The 16988-nt window shown below is 50.9% G+C and overlaps 1 protein-coding gene across 10 annotated transcripts in view; it reads left to right on the top strand.

Annotated features, from left to right (window-relative positions):
- Positions 1–14087: 14087 nt before the first annotated feature.
- The window catches only part of PRRC2B (proline rich coiled-coil 2B), a 44938-nt gene continuing 42037 nt past the window's right edge, over positions 14088–16988 (top strand). For 6 of the 10 annotated variants that reach the window (XM_061352708.1, XM_061352711.1, XM_061352710.1 and 3 more), the window contains exon 1: positions 14088–14310. The gene's annotated coding sequence lies outside the window, so the exon portion shown is untranslated. Of the gene's footprint in view, positions 14359–16988 lie in introns of all 10 variants that reach the window. The other 4 variants (XM_061352707.1, XM_061352706.1, XM_061352713.1 and 1 more) reach the window with 2 other exon arrangements.

The following is a 16988-nucleotide window of genomic DNA, read 5'->3' as shown; positions in this document are numbered from 1 at the left end:
GGTACCACGCAGCCAGGAAAGCGGTGGTGGTTTAGTCTGTGATTCTGCTGCGTGCAGCGAAAGGCCCCTCCTTCCCTCACCCTAATGCTGGTGATGCTCAGCAGCAAAAAGAGATTTTAATTTATCAAAAAATATAAAAGAGAGTGCCAGGGCGAGAAGCAAATCTGGATTATATCTTTGGACACATGTGGGAATCACAGCCTGGGTGCTTAGATCCCCCCCTTCCCGACCTTAGCTGGTGTTTTATTCCCACAAGCTGTTTTGTACATTTGTGGCTGGGGCTGTGCTGGAATGAAGGTGAGACAAATCCCTTCCCATACCAGGGATGAGCTGTCCCCCCTGCCATAGGGCTGCCCATGGGGTCCTTTCTGCTGTCCCCCAAGAAGAGGTGACTCAAGCCCCGTGTCCCCCCGAGGATGAGGCAGGTGTTGGGGAGGGAAGCTGGCTGGCACCCAGTTGGCAGATTTGAGGATCAGGAAGGCTGTTACACAAGGTGTCTCTGCAGTAGCACAGGTCTGTCTCTAGTTCACCCCATGCTGGGTTTCCTTGGGCAAAACCACTTCTTTTACTCATTTGGTGTGTTTCTGATGTGGGCGAAGGGACCCATGGGCTTAACCAGCCCCCAGCAGCACGGTGCTCATGGCACAGCCCCAACACTGCTTCTTGCAGCACCCAGGATGGCCCCATTAGCCACAAACTCCTTTCTGGGGCTCAAAAGTTTCTCCCCAGTTAGGGATAATCATCTGCATGATTTTTAGTTAAGTATTTTTATTAAAGTGATAATTAATATTGTCATTTCCAAGCTAGAAATTTAATATATTGTGCAAAGCCTAAAGAAACAGGATGGTTTCTCCTTTTCACACCCGTGTACTGTGGAGGGTGCTGTCAGAGCAGGTGATGCTGCAGATGAAAGATGCGTGAACACAGCTGATGCCTTTTATGTGTGTTTGGTCATCTGAAATAGAGACATAACCCGTTCCTGCCTTGGGACTCAGGGCTCCAGGCATAGGCATAGACACATTGGCTGCAGGGTAGGAGCAAGTGATGGTGTCACCCCAAAAGCCTCTGGCTGATGTACCTGTATCTGAATACAGGGCTTGGTTTAAGGTGATGCAGTGGACTCAGCCTCCCCAGGCGGGCAGGGATGGGGTTACTTTGTTCCCTGCTTCACTGTGACTCAGATCTCCGTGTTCGTTCCCCAGGACACAAGAGTCAAAGCGGATTAAGGGTCCCTCGGCTGATCACAGTTATTTCATTATTCGAGTGAAATCCCTTGTAAATACCACCTCCCCCCTTTTCTCTTTATAAAAATAGAAGGCAAAGAAGAATTGGAGATTTAGGAAAAGTCAATCGCAGGAGTCACTCGAAAGCCATTAACCTCCTGCAGCCTGAGCAGGGCTGTAGTGGGGAGATGCTCAATGACCCAGTGCCAGTGGTTTCCTTAGCCTCCCAAAGCAGGGTTTTCCATGGAAAATCTTAGCAGGGGAGGCGTCTCCAGCTGCGTGGTGTTACAGGCACTTTGTTCACAGCTTGGCCATGATGAACTGCTAATTGTGGTGGTGGAACAAATTGGCTCAAGCACCCAGCAGAGTCCAGCACAGTCACGTCTCTGCAGCCGGGAAGCCCTGCGGCAAATGAGCGGGCTCAGGGCCATTGGAAATGCTGATGCTCTTCCCTTTACTGTGTGGCTCCTCTGAGCCCCTCTGGAGGAAGGGAACCTGAGCACTGCACAGGGATCTCTCCCAGTTTTCCTAACAGATTTCAGGCAGGTGGAGCTGGTTTCCACTCCCCCAAACCTGCTCTGTCCCCATCCCTCCCATACACCCTTGCCACAAGACCCTCTTTGACTTGATCACTTCTCCCACAAGCAGCGGCCTTGTGCAAGTCCATCGGTGCTGGAAAGTCAGACCTGCAGCAAGTCATTAAAGTAAGAGCAATGGGAAGAGAAAAGCTGAGAGCTGCAATGATGAATGTTCACAAAACACTTGCCCAGAGACCAAAGTGCTCTGGGCATGGGGTGATGTTTGCTTCCAGCCAAGGAATAAACATGCTCAATGCGGTGGTGATTAAGGAAGCAGCCTCTGATATCTGGGTGCATCCACTGCAAGGATGCACACAGCATTGATGCCCTCTCCCCACCAGGACTTGCACCTTGGAGCTCCCAGCACTGGTTTGTCATGGTTTGCTTGCCCTGGCTGCTAGGGGAGGGGAGGGTTTATTTGCTTTAAATCCTAAACCTAAAGTTGTGTATTAATAGCATGGCAATGTGTTGCTTTTATGTCCAGTGCAAGCCAGGGGTTATATAAAATGGGAATCAGCAGAATAGAGGAGCATGTGGAGGGATGCAGTGAGGATGTCTTGGGAGGGGAGGCAGGGGGGAGCTGGCAAGTCCAGAGAGGAGAGAAGGTGCCTGAGCAGATTCAGAGTGCTTCCTGGCAGGATTTGCTCTGGTTATTGTTCTGCAGTCCTCAATTCAGGACATTTTCTGAGCCAGCATTGCTGTGATCGGGGTCTTTTGTCCCTGGGTGATCACAAGAAGGCAGAAATGGGGTCTGTGAATTTGACTAGAAATGGTTCAGGTTTTTTCAGATGCCATACATCATTTCTGCACCTGCAAACCAGCAAACAAACCACGGGCCAGAAGGTAAAGTCACAAGCCAAAGGAAAGGCACTTTTTTCACTAGGTTGTAAATAAACCCCCATCACCACCCAACGCAGCTTGTTTCTCCTCTCCCACCCCCAAAAAGCATGGCTTAAGAAAGGCTGGGGATTGTCAGAAACTCCTTCTCACTCTTGCTCCTCAGTGGTCAATGGTTTCTAGGCCCCCATGCACAACCCACAACAGCACCGCCCCAGTTCTGGGCAGAAAGGTTCCCTCTTGCAGACTCAACCTGGAAACATTCAATATGTGCTGAAGGGGCAGTAGGGACACTAAATCAAACCCCTGGCCTTTGCAGAGCAGGGGCAGGGCTGAGGAGATGAGCAAGAGAGGGAAAGCAACAGGTTTTTGGGCACCTGCCTCTGATGGTGACCTTCCCTAGGAGAGCACGACCAACTCAACCACACAGGAAGATGCTTCCCACCCCGGAGGAAGGCACAGCAGGATTCCAACCATCAATCACATCCCGCCGGGAAGGGCTTGTAAAGGGTTGTGGGATTCCTGGTGGGATAGCTTTTTTCCAAAGCCTCCTGCAATAACAGCAACCGTTGCTCAGCTTCCTTTCTAGATAACCTTTTTCCTGCTGCCCAGCATGCTTATCTGCTGCAGACAGACTGGCAAGATGAACCGGAAAGCTGATACCTTATCTCTCCCTCTCAAGGAGCTTATTTAAGTGTTGGAATGTGTTGCGATGGTAAATGATTGTTAAAATCTAAGTGAGGTACATGGACCTAAGGACAGGTCCTGCTGGGAGGGAGCACCTAGTGAAAAAGGAGATTCGCAGGGCTACAGCTTTTCCAGGCTTTTCCATCTTTTATCTGCCCAAAGATGCAATGCCTAAACCATGAAGTGCTTGTTTAAAACCAAAAGGCATGGACTGGGTTTCTCACTAATCTATGGGCTAATGCGGCAGGCTGCTCGCAGCTCTGCAAGGTTCACCCTGTCCCCTCGATATGGCTTTATCTGTGCTCAGTTTACTCATTGCAGGAAATATACTGCTGTGGGTGGGAAATACACTTGCGAGGGGTGCAGTGAGGGTTAACAGTGTGTGATATCACATAGCACATATTCCTCACTCACCCTTTAATCTGTACTGGTGCAGGAGGCAGTAAGATGCTAACACATCCATAAAGGTAAATAGGATTTGGGAGCTATTGGGCTAATTGAAATGAAGGGGCTCGCTTGCTCAGGCAGCTTGATATAACGAAATGAGACCTCTCTGGGGACACAGGAGTCGAGCAGAGCTTCAGCACTTCACTGATTTCAGCCACTGCAAGTGGCAGCCACAGCAATAGCGATTGCAGGCGCCGGGTTTGAGCACTGTGGCAGCAGAGGAACCAAGGAAAACCGGCGTGGATGGGGTGATGTCCCTAACAGCTGCTGAGGAGGGGCGAGACAGGCTTATTTTGTCCTGTCCTGGGTGGAAAATAGATGTGGGAGCCAGTGCCAGCCTGAAGCATGCTGCCAGAAAATGCAGGGGAGCTATCCCTCCCAATGGGCAACTGTGTTCCAGTGTACATGGGGATAGGATGGGGAAAAGGGGAGCAGGGAGCAGCCCCGCACCAGTGTGGCCCTAAAGAGCTCTAGGTGTGAGTGTCCAGATCCCAGTAGTGATGGGGGTGAGAATCCCCTGCCCTAACAGCACCACTGAGGGCCGGGCTCAGGCTCAAGGATGGCTCTTGCTGCTCCAGCTGTTGTTGCATGGTAGTTGCTAGAGAAACTGTACGTTGGCAACGCACGCTGCTACCACGGGCTGCTGCCTCTGAAAGTTAATCTGTTCCACATCACTGACTGCTTTTCCATAGCGATGTATAAGGAATCACCATTCCAGAGCAGACCTCAGCCTGCCTGTGTGACGATGCCGGGTGCTTCAATAGAAATACATGTGGCAGCCAGGATGGGACAACACGCTTTCTGGGAGGTCTGATCCCATCCCACACTAGCTAGAGCTGCCCCATCCCTCAAGGCTTCTCATTCCCTACAGACCCCTTGGACTGATTTGATTATGTTGATGGGGAACAGGGATGATACAGCTGCTATGTCCTGATCAGTGCTGTGTGTTCTTGCTATATTCCTTTATGGCAGCTCTCATATTCTGTGGAAGTCACCGCTCCAGTCCTCGTCCTGCATGGCTGCTGGGTGCAGTGACCATCAGGATGGGGCCAGGCTGTCCTGCAGACAGAGCGATGTCCGAAGGCACCCAGCTCTGGCTGCAGCCCCCACATAGCTTAGCAGTTGTCCCTGTCAATAGAAAAAGCAGGAATGGGGGCATCCATCTGAGCCTCTTGGTGTCCGTGTCTTGTGATCCTGAAACCTAAGAGCCCCCCCTGACTCAGCAGGTTATTAATAACATCCTGGCTGTGCTCCTGCCGCAGCTCCTGCCAGCCCTGGCATTGCCTGTGTCTCCTCCACAGCCAGGCGAGACACACACACCCCAGGCAAGGACAGGGGCTCCTTCCCGATGGCCCCTGCTCCCCATCCCCACCCATGGGGCTGGACAGAGGTGGTGTGAGGCACATGGAGGGGTCTGAAGAGAGTCCTGAGACCCGCACAGGAGAGGTTCCTGGTGGTGCTGAATTGTGCTTCATCACACCCTGGTCCCAGGTCCTCCTTTTCTTGGGCCTAAAAGGCTGCAGGGCAGGTGAGTTGGGCTTGATGGGCTGTAGCATCAGCACTGCTGCCTGCCCTTTCCCTGGGCTGGGACACACCGGGTGTCCCCAGTGCTGCAGACCCTGATGGTGCTTGGCTCCCCTGTCCATTTGGACAGCCACTGGGTTTCCATCTCTGCTGAATCTCCTCTTTCAGTCACAGCCTTTGCCCTTGCCCATGCTCCTCTTCCCAGGATTGTGAGATCAAAGCAGAGGAGCCACAGATCCCTTGGAGACTCTTTAGGTACACATGGGACCGGAGGGGGGATGAACAGCACATTCAGCAAAACTCTGCCCATGATGCAGTCTGGGTTTGGGCTATTCCAGAGGGAGCACACAGGCTGCAGGCAGCCTTCTGGGGGTCTCTGAGCACTGGGGTCACTGCTAGCTCACTGCTGCCCAGGTCTCCTCCTGCCTGGGGTGGGCTATAACACACCCACACCGCTATCACACTGTGCAAACCAGCCCATGCCCAGGGGTTCAGCAAAGCTGCAGGTTGGTTTGGTGTGAGGGTGAGCCAGGCTGTGTTCACCACGGCTGGTGCTCATTAGCCAGGTTTGTTAGCACTCCCTGGGCAGGTTTTAAATAGCAAAGTGGGAGCTTCTCCCCAGCCTGGGGTAGTTCTGGCTGCAGATTGGAGCACTGCTTCCTTTCCCTTCTCTCTTCTTGCTTCTTCCCCCCTCGCCCTCTTCTCACAGACCTCCACGTGCTGCACCACAGGAAGGTGGAGGCTTCACTCTCACCATTGCAAGCCTTCTGGCACAAGGAGTTGTCCCCCAAACCCACCTGACCTCCCCTTCTCTCCCCAAGGAGTCTGTGTCCTCTCCAGACCTGCGGTTCATGGGTAGAGCTGGAGCTCTTTGCTGAGCCCTGGGTAAACTCCCAGAGTCCTGACAGCTCCATCCATGGTTTATTCCTCATAGCAGCCTTCCAGTATCTGAAGGGGGCCTATAGGGATGCTGGGGATGGACTCTTCATTAGGGACTGTAGAGGTAGGACAAAGGGTAATGGGTTAAAACTTAAACAGGGGAAGTTTAGATTGGATATAAGGAGGAAATTCTTTCCTGTTAGGGTGGTGAGGCACTGGAATGGGTTGTCCAGGGAAGTTGTGAATGCTCCATCCCTGGCAGTGTTCAAGGCCAGGTTGGACGAGGCCTTGGGTGAGATGGTTTAGAGCGAGGTGTCCCTGCCCATGGCAGGGGGGCTGGAACTTGACAATCTTAAGGTCCTTTCCAACCCTAACTATTCTATGATTGTATGATTCTATTCCCTTCCCATCTCTCCTGCTGAACCCAGCACGCAGGTTTGTTCCTCTTGTGATGAGGATCAGGGCTCTGGAAGGGGACTGGAGCCAGGGAAGGAGGCAGCACTAACTTCCACCTGTACCCTGGGCTGCCCCACCATCATGTCTCCACTTTATGTCCCAGGATGGAGCACTTGGGCTTCCCACCACTGATGTGGTTGTTTCCATCCCACAGTGCCCCATCACTGGGCCATGAGGATAGAAGAGGGAACTTCTCTGCAACATGGATTTATTTCATCAGTGTGACCCCTTTCCTGTCTCCTCATTGCCCTTTCATCCCTTTTTCATTCCTCATTTCCTTTCCAGGGCTCTCCCCCTCTTTTCCCATCTCCTCCAACTTTCTCACCCCTATTTCTCACCATCCGCTCATGCCCTCCCATGTCTTGGCCTTGCTGCAGGTGAAGGGTTTCAGCCCACATCACCAACCAAAAGCCCTCTCCCTCCTTGATGCCTTTGCCTTTTCTCTGCGCACCAGCGGTAGGTGTGGGATCACCATGCAGCGGGTAAGCGGCGCTCTTACCGCAGCCCTCTTGCTGCGGGGAGGGATGCGGGGGATGAGGGATGCAGCCCCCGGGCACCGGGCTCGCTGGGCCGGCTCCGGCCGCAGCCCGCCCGCCGCCGCTCCCAGGCTGGATTTGTCGCTCCCTCTAGTGGGAACCGGCGGGATGTCGCTGCCGCCGCCCGGGATCCCGGCCCCGGGGGCCGTGGGCAGCAGAGGGGAGTGGGAGTCCCGTGGGGAGTCAAACCCCGCTCCTTGAAGCTATTCCGCAAGGGCCTGTAGGGACAGGCCAAGGGAATGGCTTTAACCTGCCGGAGGGGAGACTGAGATGAGCTCTGAGGCAGAAGCTCTTCCCTGTGAGGGTGCTGAGGCACTGGCACAGGGTGCCCAGAGAAGCTGTGGCTGCCCCATCCCTGGCAGTGCTCAAGGCCAGGTTGGACACAGGGGCTTGGAGCAAGCTGCTCCAGTGGAAGGGGTCCCTGCCCGTGGAGGGGGTTGGAACAAGGTGATCTTAAAAGTCCCTTCCACCCCTAACAGTTCTGTGATCCCTACAGCAGGACACAGGGAACACAGGGCCTGCTTTCAGTGGCTGGATCTGTTTGGGCTGAGGTGTTGTTCAGTTAGCACCCACTGAAATACTCAGGAATTGTGTTAATAATTAAAGAAGAGACTGAGTTCAAGAGGGACTTTGTGTGATCTCGTGAGACAGAAGGGACAAATCCAGTCATCAGAAAAAAACCTCTCTAAAGCATAGCATTGTTTCATAAATTCCCTAAGAAAAAGACAATGCTGCAACCCTGGAGTTGTTCCAAACAATGGCCTTTGCTTGGGGGCTCTGGAAATGAATTCTGCAGCCCCTGTTCATTGCAAGTTACCTTTTCTGTCTCTGCACGTATGCAGGATTTGCATGCTGGCCAGGCTGTGATCAACCCACTGCAGATCAAAGCCCTGCTTGTCAGGGGCAGCAAGAGCCTGCTTGCTTACAGCAGGGATTGCAGCTCCACCAAAATCACTTATTCTCATCAGCTTCATCGTGTTCAGAAGCAGCTGATGGTTCCCTTTGGCGGGGTGAAGCGAGATATTTTTGAGCTGTGAAACAACAGCTGCCTCGCAACACATGGAGCGGAGGAATGGGATGGTTGTGATTGAAGGTTGGAATTGTGAACCCAAATGTGTCCATGAACTTATATTCCTGTCACATCTGTAGCTGTTAGGGGGGGTTTCAAAGTAGGAAATAAAACTGTGTTGGTTTAGACTTAATTGTAAAAATCAATTAATTTACCTTAAAACTCTTTTAATACATTTGGGATAAGTATGGCTTCACTTATCCTTGTTTTTTGGGGGAGGTTTCCCCCTCTTTGTCAGTGCAGGTCTTGTGGCTAACTCCAGCAGCAAGTATTTGTCTGAGTTTGTCTCTAAAGTAGGCTGCATTTCCCATGACTGGGTGTCCTAAAGCGAATGCAATGGCATTTCAAGAGTGTGGGGTTTGTTGCTAAAACATCTGGATCAGTTCTGCTGAAGTTTGTCTCCAGTGTTTGGGACAAATGCAGATCTTCAGATTTAGCATGAAATAAGACTGATGGATATTTGTGTCATCCAGTGATGTGCCTATGACTTGTCGAAAAAGTGGGGTAGGTTGATCTAAGAAAGGCGTGTTGCCTTTCTCAGCAATACTTCTTCTTTTGAGATATGCCTTCTAGGACACCATATCAAATAACTGGATTCCCTTATTTATCTTTACTTCTTTTTCCTAAGCCCTTTAAAAGAGGGGGCTTTGACAGAGCAAAGGCGCTAACTGCAAAAGCAGATGCTCCTAGCAGTGTTTTTCTGTATGTTCTGGAAGCAAGTGTTGCACTGAAAAAACAGATCTTTGCCTGGCAAAGGTTTGTTTCTTGCATCTCTATCCTCCGGTTTTCTCCTCTTTTCTGAGTGTTCTAAATACTCAGCATTTCAACAGCAATCTTCAGAGTCTTCTGAAGGACACAGACTGTCATATTTCAGACAGATGGATGGTGCTGCTTGAGATTTTCTTGAACCTCTTGCTATTCAGGCAACCAAGGCTGTATAAGGGCTTCCAAGTGGACACAGTAAGAAAGAGTCTGGGCTTTAAAAGCTGCCTCTCTAGCTTCTGAACAGCACAGCCAAAGGAAAAATCACCAAGCCAAGATGAGCAGAAGCAGAAGCCTTGGTTTGCAGTCACACACAAGGAAAAACTGAAGTCATGGCTAATGAAGTGTCTCCAAAATACTTGCATGATCAGGCAACTGGTATTTGGTTCTCATTGCAAGTAAAGCTCAGAGCTAAAGCCAGCTGAAAGCAATTCACTTCTCATTGGAAGAATAGTTTCTTCCTTTTAATCAGCTCTGTTTTAAATGATTTCCTTTTTTAGTGCCTTAAATAGTCATTTTGGTTTGTCCTTCAGGCAGCCAGCATTTGCTCATGAAGAATGGTTTGGGTCTGCAGACTTTAAAAGGACAAACAATAGTCTGGCAAACAGAGATGTTTCAATGGCATTGCGTCTCTATATGGAGCCTACAACTCCCACGGGCTGCAAAGGAATAAAGAAAAGAAACAGCCTCCACCTGATCTAGCAGCTACAAGGAGCAATCACCATGATACTAACTCCTTGAATCTGCTCTCATCTGGGAAATTGGGAGGAAGGGATAAAAATAGAAAGTAAGGTCACAGCTGAGGGCACCTGGTGTCCTCTGCAGTAGGAAGGAACTGAAGTTGTTGGCTTCGTCCTGCCTCAATGGTGAGATTTTGTGGAAACTGAGAGTAGGATCATCTTAACTCAAGCATGTCTTTTCATACCCACCTGTAAAGTAAAACTTGGTACATATGATGGCTCAGCAATCCCAAGGCCAGAGATGGATTTGATACCCTGTGAACTGGTCAGCTATTCAACAAATGCTGGGTGGGAGAAAAACTCTAAGAGACTCTACAAACCAGCTCTGAAAGCAGAGCTATCATAACTGCATTGCGAGACACCAGATACTTAAAGCAGATGCACAGAGGGGACTATGACACAAGTTAGTGTGAGTTTGAGTGTAGTGTTGCAGACTTTGCTTTCCCCAATCACTTTTAACATAGCTTGGAGCAAAGGCCAAGATTCCTGGGGTTTTATATTCTTTTTTCATTCCCAGTATTTCATACTCTATTTCAGCTTAGAGAGGTGAGAGGCTGCAGCTTCCTCTCCCACCAGAGTGCTTCTTTGTTCTTCTTATAAACAAGTTTATGAAAGCATCTCTATTGATATTGGGCCTTAAATAAGAAGGGGAGGGAAATCAATCTTTTATATTTGAGACCTAGTGTCCCTTTGTTCTGTTTGAGGTCTGTCTTTTCAAAGCATTTCCTTATATTTGGATAACACAGCATCATATATGGGATTACAGAGAACTGCCATTGCTCCCCATGTCTTCTCTCCCACCTCTCATATATGACAGCTCAACTCTATTGATGTTCTTGATGAGTTTTGGGTCCTAAGGCCCTGTTCACTTAGTTGCAGGCTTGAATTTCCCTGTAGCTGTTTTGGATGAGCTAATGAAGTCAGTGCAGTCATGAGGCATTCTTGCTTGACACAACTGAATTTGAAATGCATTTTCATGCTGCAGGGCATACACCAGCTCCTACCTCATGGGATTAGAAAGCGTATCCTCCCATGGACAGGTTACTCCACAACCTTCCATTGCCCATTTCCTCTGCAGCAGCTGATATTGGCTGCTGTCTGAGATGGATAGGAAAGCAGGACTGTGACCTGACCTGGTAAGAGTAAATGCATACTTAGTTTGTGCTGAATAGCCTCTGGATGAGGACCAGAGCAGGATCACTTTGCTTTTTCCACAGGGATTGTGGAGTTTTGTGAATCCAAGGGCAGTAAGGCCCTGTCTTATGCTTCACACTGCTATTTAAAGGTGAACAAAGTGATACCAAAAAGAGATGCATTCAGCCTTCAGTTAGCTCTGCTAGAAATTACCAAATCCCCCTGCATGATGCAAGCCATGGTCAGGGATTTATAGATTCAGAGAAAATTTTTGTAGAAGCTGTAGAATATATAGGAATTGTTTCTAGGAAGCCTTAGACCACAAGACACTTCTGTAGACCCAAATTCTATACTAGGACTGTAAGTCTTCTGTAATGGTTATTTTCTAATTGACAGGATTCATTAGCAGAAGGATGAAGCACACAGCAGGGTTTCTGCTCTCACTTGTAATTAAACCTGGAAGAGGGAGAAGGCCTTTTCTTGCTTCAAGAGTGTTTGTCTCTCTCTGTCCAGGGGATAATTTGCTAAGTTCTTTGGAACAGATCAAAAATCAGTGTGGGGGAGCAGTCCTTCCAGAATAGATCCTGCATAGAGCTGTGCATTGAACTTCATCTAAGCAAAACCTGCTCATCAGGCTCTGCCCAAATCTCTTCTCACTGTCAACACTCTGCACTCATGGTTTATTGTGGGTCTAATCCCACCAGTTCTCTGCTTACATCAGTTGTTTTGGTTTATACACAGGCAGGTGAAAGATGGAGCAGGTCCTTTGAAGAGCAGCACAGGAACTTGTCACCTTATGCCAAGGTCTGATGGTATCCCCATGGACCAGGATGTAGTTGAGTCATGCTTTGCTCTTTGGTGGTAGGGACAGATGATGTCCTTTCACTATGCAGATCATGCCCAGCTGTGAGCAATGAAGGGAAGAGAAGCCTTGATGCAGTCCTGAGCCATAAGACTTGCAAAGATCCATGGAGTTGGCCTTGGCACACTGCTGGGTGCAGGTGGAAAAGCCATGTGTTTGTCAGGGCTGCAGTGTCCACACTTGGTAATGAACATGGAATGGTCTTTCATTTGTTTACTTTTGCCTTTGAGCTCCACAGTAGGTTGCATTAGTTTTCGCTTTAATTGCTGCATCTATTCCCTTGGCCTTGGGTTGTTGCCTTGGAGATGCACAAGAGCCCTTTGGAGAAGTGCTTATTTCAGCAGCAGGTGTGAATAACGCTGACCTGGGCAGGCCTCTGAGTCACCTCATGGTGCAGTGGTTGTAGGTGGCTGCATGAGTCACTGGAGGAGAGGGGATCCCACACTGCCCCATCTCCCCAAGGGCAGCATTAATGCCTTCTGTGTGCTTGATGTTATTGTGCACACAGTACAAGATGGTTCACTCTCCTCTCCCTCCTCAGCTGATGTGGGGTGCGAAACAGCATGGTGCTGCAAAGCAGGGTGGCTGAATGTGGAAGGCAGCAGCCCAAATCAGAGGCACTCTGAAAATGTGGCTGATTTCTCATGCGTAGCTTCTCTCATGGAGGACAGTGGGGTTTGTATGGGCAGGAAGCGACTTAGAAGAGCCATTTGTGTGTGTGTGCATGTGTGTACTTGTCTGACTGATGGAGAAAGCAAAACTAAACACACCAGACTAATGTCCCGGCCGCCTGGTGAGCGGGAGCTTGTTACTGTCAGGAAGGAAGGTGGGTTCCTCCATGCGAGAAGCTATAAGGAGAGATGTGAAGGGCATTGGCCTCCTGTCTCTAGACAGGAAAACCAGGCTTCAGGAAAGATGAGACAAGACACCAAAGGGGCAGGAGCACACTGTAACACTTTGACATCCAGAAAAGGAAGGGGTCTGACAACCAACTGATGGTTTTCAGCAGTGCTGGTGTGTCTCTTGGTAGCTCAGTGCCTGGCAACTTCGATAGTGGTGCAGATCAACTGTAGGAACATCACATATGGTTCAGAAAGCTGTTCATGCATTTCTTCCCCTGCATTATCCTTGATGTCTGTCTGAGATCAGACACATCTCATGAGCAGTGATCAGGTGCCAGGCCCTCCACTGTTCCTGTAATGTGGGGGGAGGCAGGAGGCATTGCCTGCACGAGTGAAATGCGCTGTAAAATCCCTCTAAAGCCACCTTCTCTTCATGGGCAAGGACATGCAGGGTGACCGCACATGATGCTGACCCCTGAATGAGCTAATGGGCGTGTTTGCAAGAGGCCAGCAATGGCCCAGGTGCTTGTCTCACATATATATGACACACATACATACATTTGCATGCATATATGTGTGTGTGTGTGTGTGCCATTTCTGCATACAGCTGGACAGTCCCTAAGACATAAATGCAGGCGCACCTGCAGTCTGGCCTTTCATCGCAACATGATATACTGATAGACACCCATGTGAGTTTGTGACAGGACAGGAAAGGAGAATTAAAGGGAAATCACATCTCCCAAGCTACAAAATATCCCCTGGGCAGAGGAATCGCACTTCACAGCGACTTCTACATCATCTTCAGTGCCCATCGCTCACCAGGAGCGCTGCTCTCACCATGCTCACCTGAAGCTCTTTTGGCCTGAGCAGGGACCGTGTTTTACAGCTTGGTAGACCCTTTTTGGGGGGGACAGGAGTGACTGCCTTACTCTACAGCATTCGTTTCCATCATCATGAACGAGAGAACAGATTAAAAGGTATTTCTGAGGTCTTCCAAGGGGCAGTTCCTCCGGGTTGCCTTTGAACCCACTGCCCATGGAGCCAGGGAGGAGCACAGAGCGGCCTCCACTACCCCTGCTGCTCCCTATGCCAGGCATCACCCCTCATCCCTCCCCAGGGTCACCACAGCCAGGAGGGATAAAAACCGCCCCTGTGCCCCCTCGGTTGCCCTGCTCGGGGTGCGTGGTTCGAGCCGGCGTGGCTGTCGGGGATGAATCCCACAGCGGGGTCTCCTTCGGCAGCATGGTGCCTCAGGGCCTGACAGGAATCGGGGTGTCCCCTCTCCTGCTGCCTTCCCGAGGGGCCGCGCACCCTGTAACGCCCGGCTCCATCCTCCCTGCTGGCTCTGAGGTGGTATCTCCATTAGGACCGACCGAGCGCCTGACTCTGGGGAGAGGAGAGGGATGAAAGCCGGAGGCAGCCGCGGCTCTGCCCCTTTCCCCTGCCCTCTCCCCACAGCACCCCGCCTCCATCTTGGGCCGTCCCCTGCGGTGCCGGCGGGGCCCTGCAGACGGCGCTGTGCGCAGGGCGGCGGCGCCCTCCCGCCCGGGATTGACAGGCCGGGCCGGGGGAGGAGGAGTGGGAGGAGGAGGAGGGAGCGGCAGCACAGAGCCCGTATCGCCCCGCAGCCCGCTGCCGCCGCCGCGCAATCCGCCGCCATCCGCCGCGCCCCTCGCCCATCGGCCCTCCGCACCCGGCTCCCCAGGCACTCCCGGCTCCCCACCACCACCACAGGTGGGTATCGGGGGCCGGCGGCGGCGGCGGCCGCGGATATTTGGGGCGGTGAGTGGGGCCGGGGGGGGAGGAGGACTGAGGGGAGGGAAAGGGAAGGTGGGACGAGGCAGCCCTAAAATGGAGCCGGAGCCAGCGGCTGCGGCACTCCGCGGCCTCCCGGCGCGGCCCGGTGGCGGGGAGGGGGGGAAGCGGTGGTACGGCCCAAGTGGGCTCCCCCGGCCGGGGGTCTGGCTGTGGGGATGCCCCCCCTCCATCCTGGGGCTGTCGCAGCCGCCTATGTTTGTTGTGCGACCCCCCCGCGGGGATGGCGGCGCCGGGGGCAGCCGCGGGGCCTGCCCCGGCCGCATCCCCGGTGAGGGCCGCGGTGAGGCCCAGGGAGGATGGTGGGCCCGTTGTCCGGGCTCCTGCAGCCGGGGCGGGTGTGCGGCAGGGCCGGGGCCACCGCTGTGGGGTGCAGCCCATGTTGGGGGGGGGGGGAAGGAGGGCCGGGGTTGCGGGGGTCCCCGCTGCAGGGACAGGTTGTTTTTCTTCATCGTCTGGAGTGTGACACAAAGATATTTTTGTCGCGCCGTGTGTGTGTGTCTCAGCAAAACAAGGGGGGGGGGTAGCATCCAGAAGGCTCGGTCGGTTTGTTATTGTGCCGGAGCCTACAAAAGGGTTGCTGAGGCCGAAAGCTGAAATGCGGTGTGGGGCGGAGCGGGGGGGCAGCTGTTCGGGGAGCGGGGATGGAGTTTGTGTGCGCTGGTGCTGAGCGAGCGCCGTAGGTAGGGCTGAAAAGATGGGGTTTGGTTTGAGAAGGGAGTTTTTCATCTCCGCGGGGGTGCAGATGTGCTGCAGGGGGGGGGGGAACCCCTATTGCAGGTCCTGGGACACATGTGTATCTTCCCCCGGGGACGGTGGTTTGTTTAGTAGGGCTGGTTGTGAACTAGGAGGGTTTTTTTCATTAAACAGGTGGTTACAAAACTGCCCTGATCCCTAGATTCAAAGCTGGCAAAAGGGGGTTGAATGAGCTGGGAGTTGTGGGTTTTGCTAGGAAAGTTGTTTTGTTTCTGTCTTCTGAACCCGCAGATGATGAGATACTCTTTTAAGTATCAACTCCTCAAGTATTTGTGTGTTGATGTACTGGTGTTTGGGGTGATAACATATAATAAACATAAATGTTTAGGACTTCGGTAATTATGTTTCTTTCTAGGAACTAAGTATAAGCACAGTGTCTGCATTATCAGCTGTAGCCTGCTTAGGGGAAGGCATCCTACCCCTTCCAGGACTGAATCAAGGTGTACAGTGGAAGGCTGGTTTGTGTTAAGCCTTGTCTTTGCAGATGCACATGAAGCTTCCACTGGAATGGGCCCTTTCATGGTGGAAAAGTAGCTGATCTCTTCCATGGAGAGTCCAGATTTGGAGAATGGGCTCCTGAGGAGTAGATTACTCAAGATATAAACTGACAGGGTTGTTACTTTTGGACCTGACTTTTCCACCTGCACTGTGGGATTTAAACTCCACTGTCCTAAAAGCTAGTGCTGTGGGCCAGGGATTGGGAAGTAAAGTCACCTGGAAGAGAGAGGGAGGCTGAGGCCATATTCTGAAAGTAGAATTTAAAAAGAGGATGGAAAACAATGGGTTTATGTTAATTTCTCTCTCAGAAAAGTTGAAATAGCTCCCTGCATTTTTCACTCCAAATGAGGTATTGTAAACGGGGCTGGGTTTTATCCAGGGCACATCTGGGGTCATTGTGGGTTCATCATGGGCAGTGTTGCTTCATTCAGGACCGTGGCCTAAGAGGTTCTTCCTAGGCAGCAAAGTCTATTTTTGGGCTATGGTAAACAAGACCTCTCCTTTATAACCTCTCTGAAAGGATCTACTCTTTTTACAGATAAAAAGTTCAGCTTAAAAATCCTACTCAGACAAATCACAAATTCTGTTTGAGATTGCAGGTTTTGCTTGGTTTTCATTAAAGAAGTCACACATTTTAGGACACTTTTAGCAGTCTTCACTGATAAGCAAATGTATTTCTACATGACTTGAACAGATACCTTTCCTTTAAAAAAAAAAGGAAGTAATAAACCATGAGTTTTATATAGATTTCCCAAGTTGTCATTATATAATGTCTTGGTGACTTGTTCCTTCTAAATTCTGAGAATTTTAATTTGCTCTTACAGTGCATTTTTGGATGAACTGTGGGCTTTTTCTTCTTTTTCTGTGAATGCATGAGAGCTTGAAAGTGAAGCTCAGCCAACTGGCTGAAGCTGGAGAAGTAAGTAAATAGTCCATATGAATGCTGGAAAGGAGATGCAGGGTTTGAAAGTCTTTTGGTTTTAATAAATATGAGTAACGTTCCTAAAGAATTTTGATTAAAATGCTTTAAGTTTATGGCCACATTTCAATGAAGTCTTTTATTAAAGCTTTGTGTAAAACCAAACTTCAAAGGCCGATTTACTTGAACAACCTCCTTCTGAAAGCAGGGGTGGCATTAGAGTCCGCATTTGGCTTAGGCCTGACACAGCCTGCCTCAGTATCTGAGGGATGATATAAAGACAGGCAAGCCTCAGCCCACGTGTGTGTGGCACTGATGCTCCTGCATCCTCCTCCTCCTGCAGGGTATCCCATCTGAGGTGTAACTGGGAAAAAACAGGACCATGGTTTTGGGATGTCTGGTAGTGCCTCCAGAGCCTGTTAGA

The sequence above is a fragment of the Neopsephotus bourkii genome, unplaced genomic scaffold (genome assembly GCF_033783945.1).
Source record: "Neopsephotus bourkii isolate Nb327-2 ecotype Australia unplaced genomic scaffold, CSIRO-AGI_Nbou_v1 NB_659, whole genome shotgun sequence".
Classification (NCBI taxonomy): domain Eukaryota; kingdom Metazoa; phylum Chordata; class Aves; order Psittaciformes; family Psittacidae; genus Neopsephotus; species Neopsephotus bourkii.
Note: the sequence above shows the minus strand (reverse complement) of the source record. Positions and strands in the feature narration are given on the sequence as shown.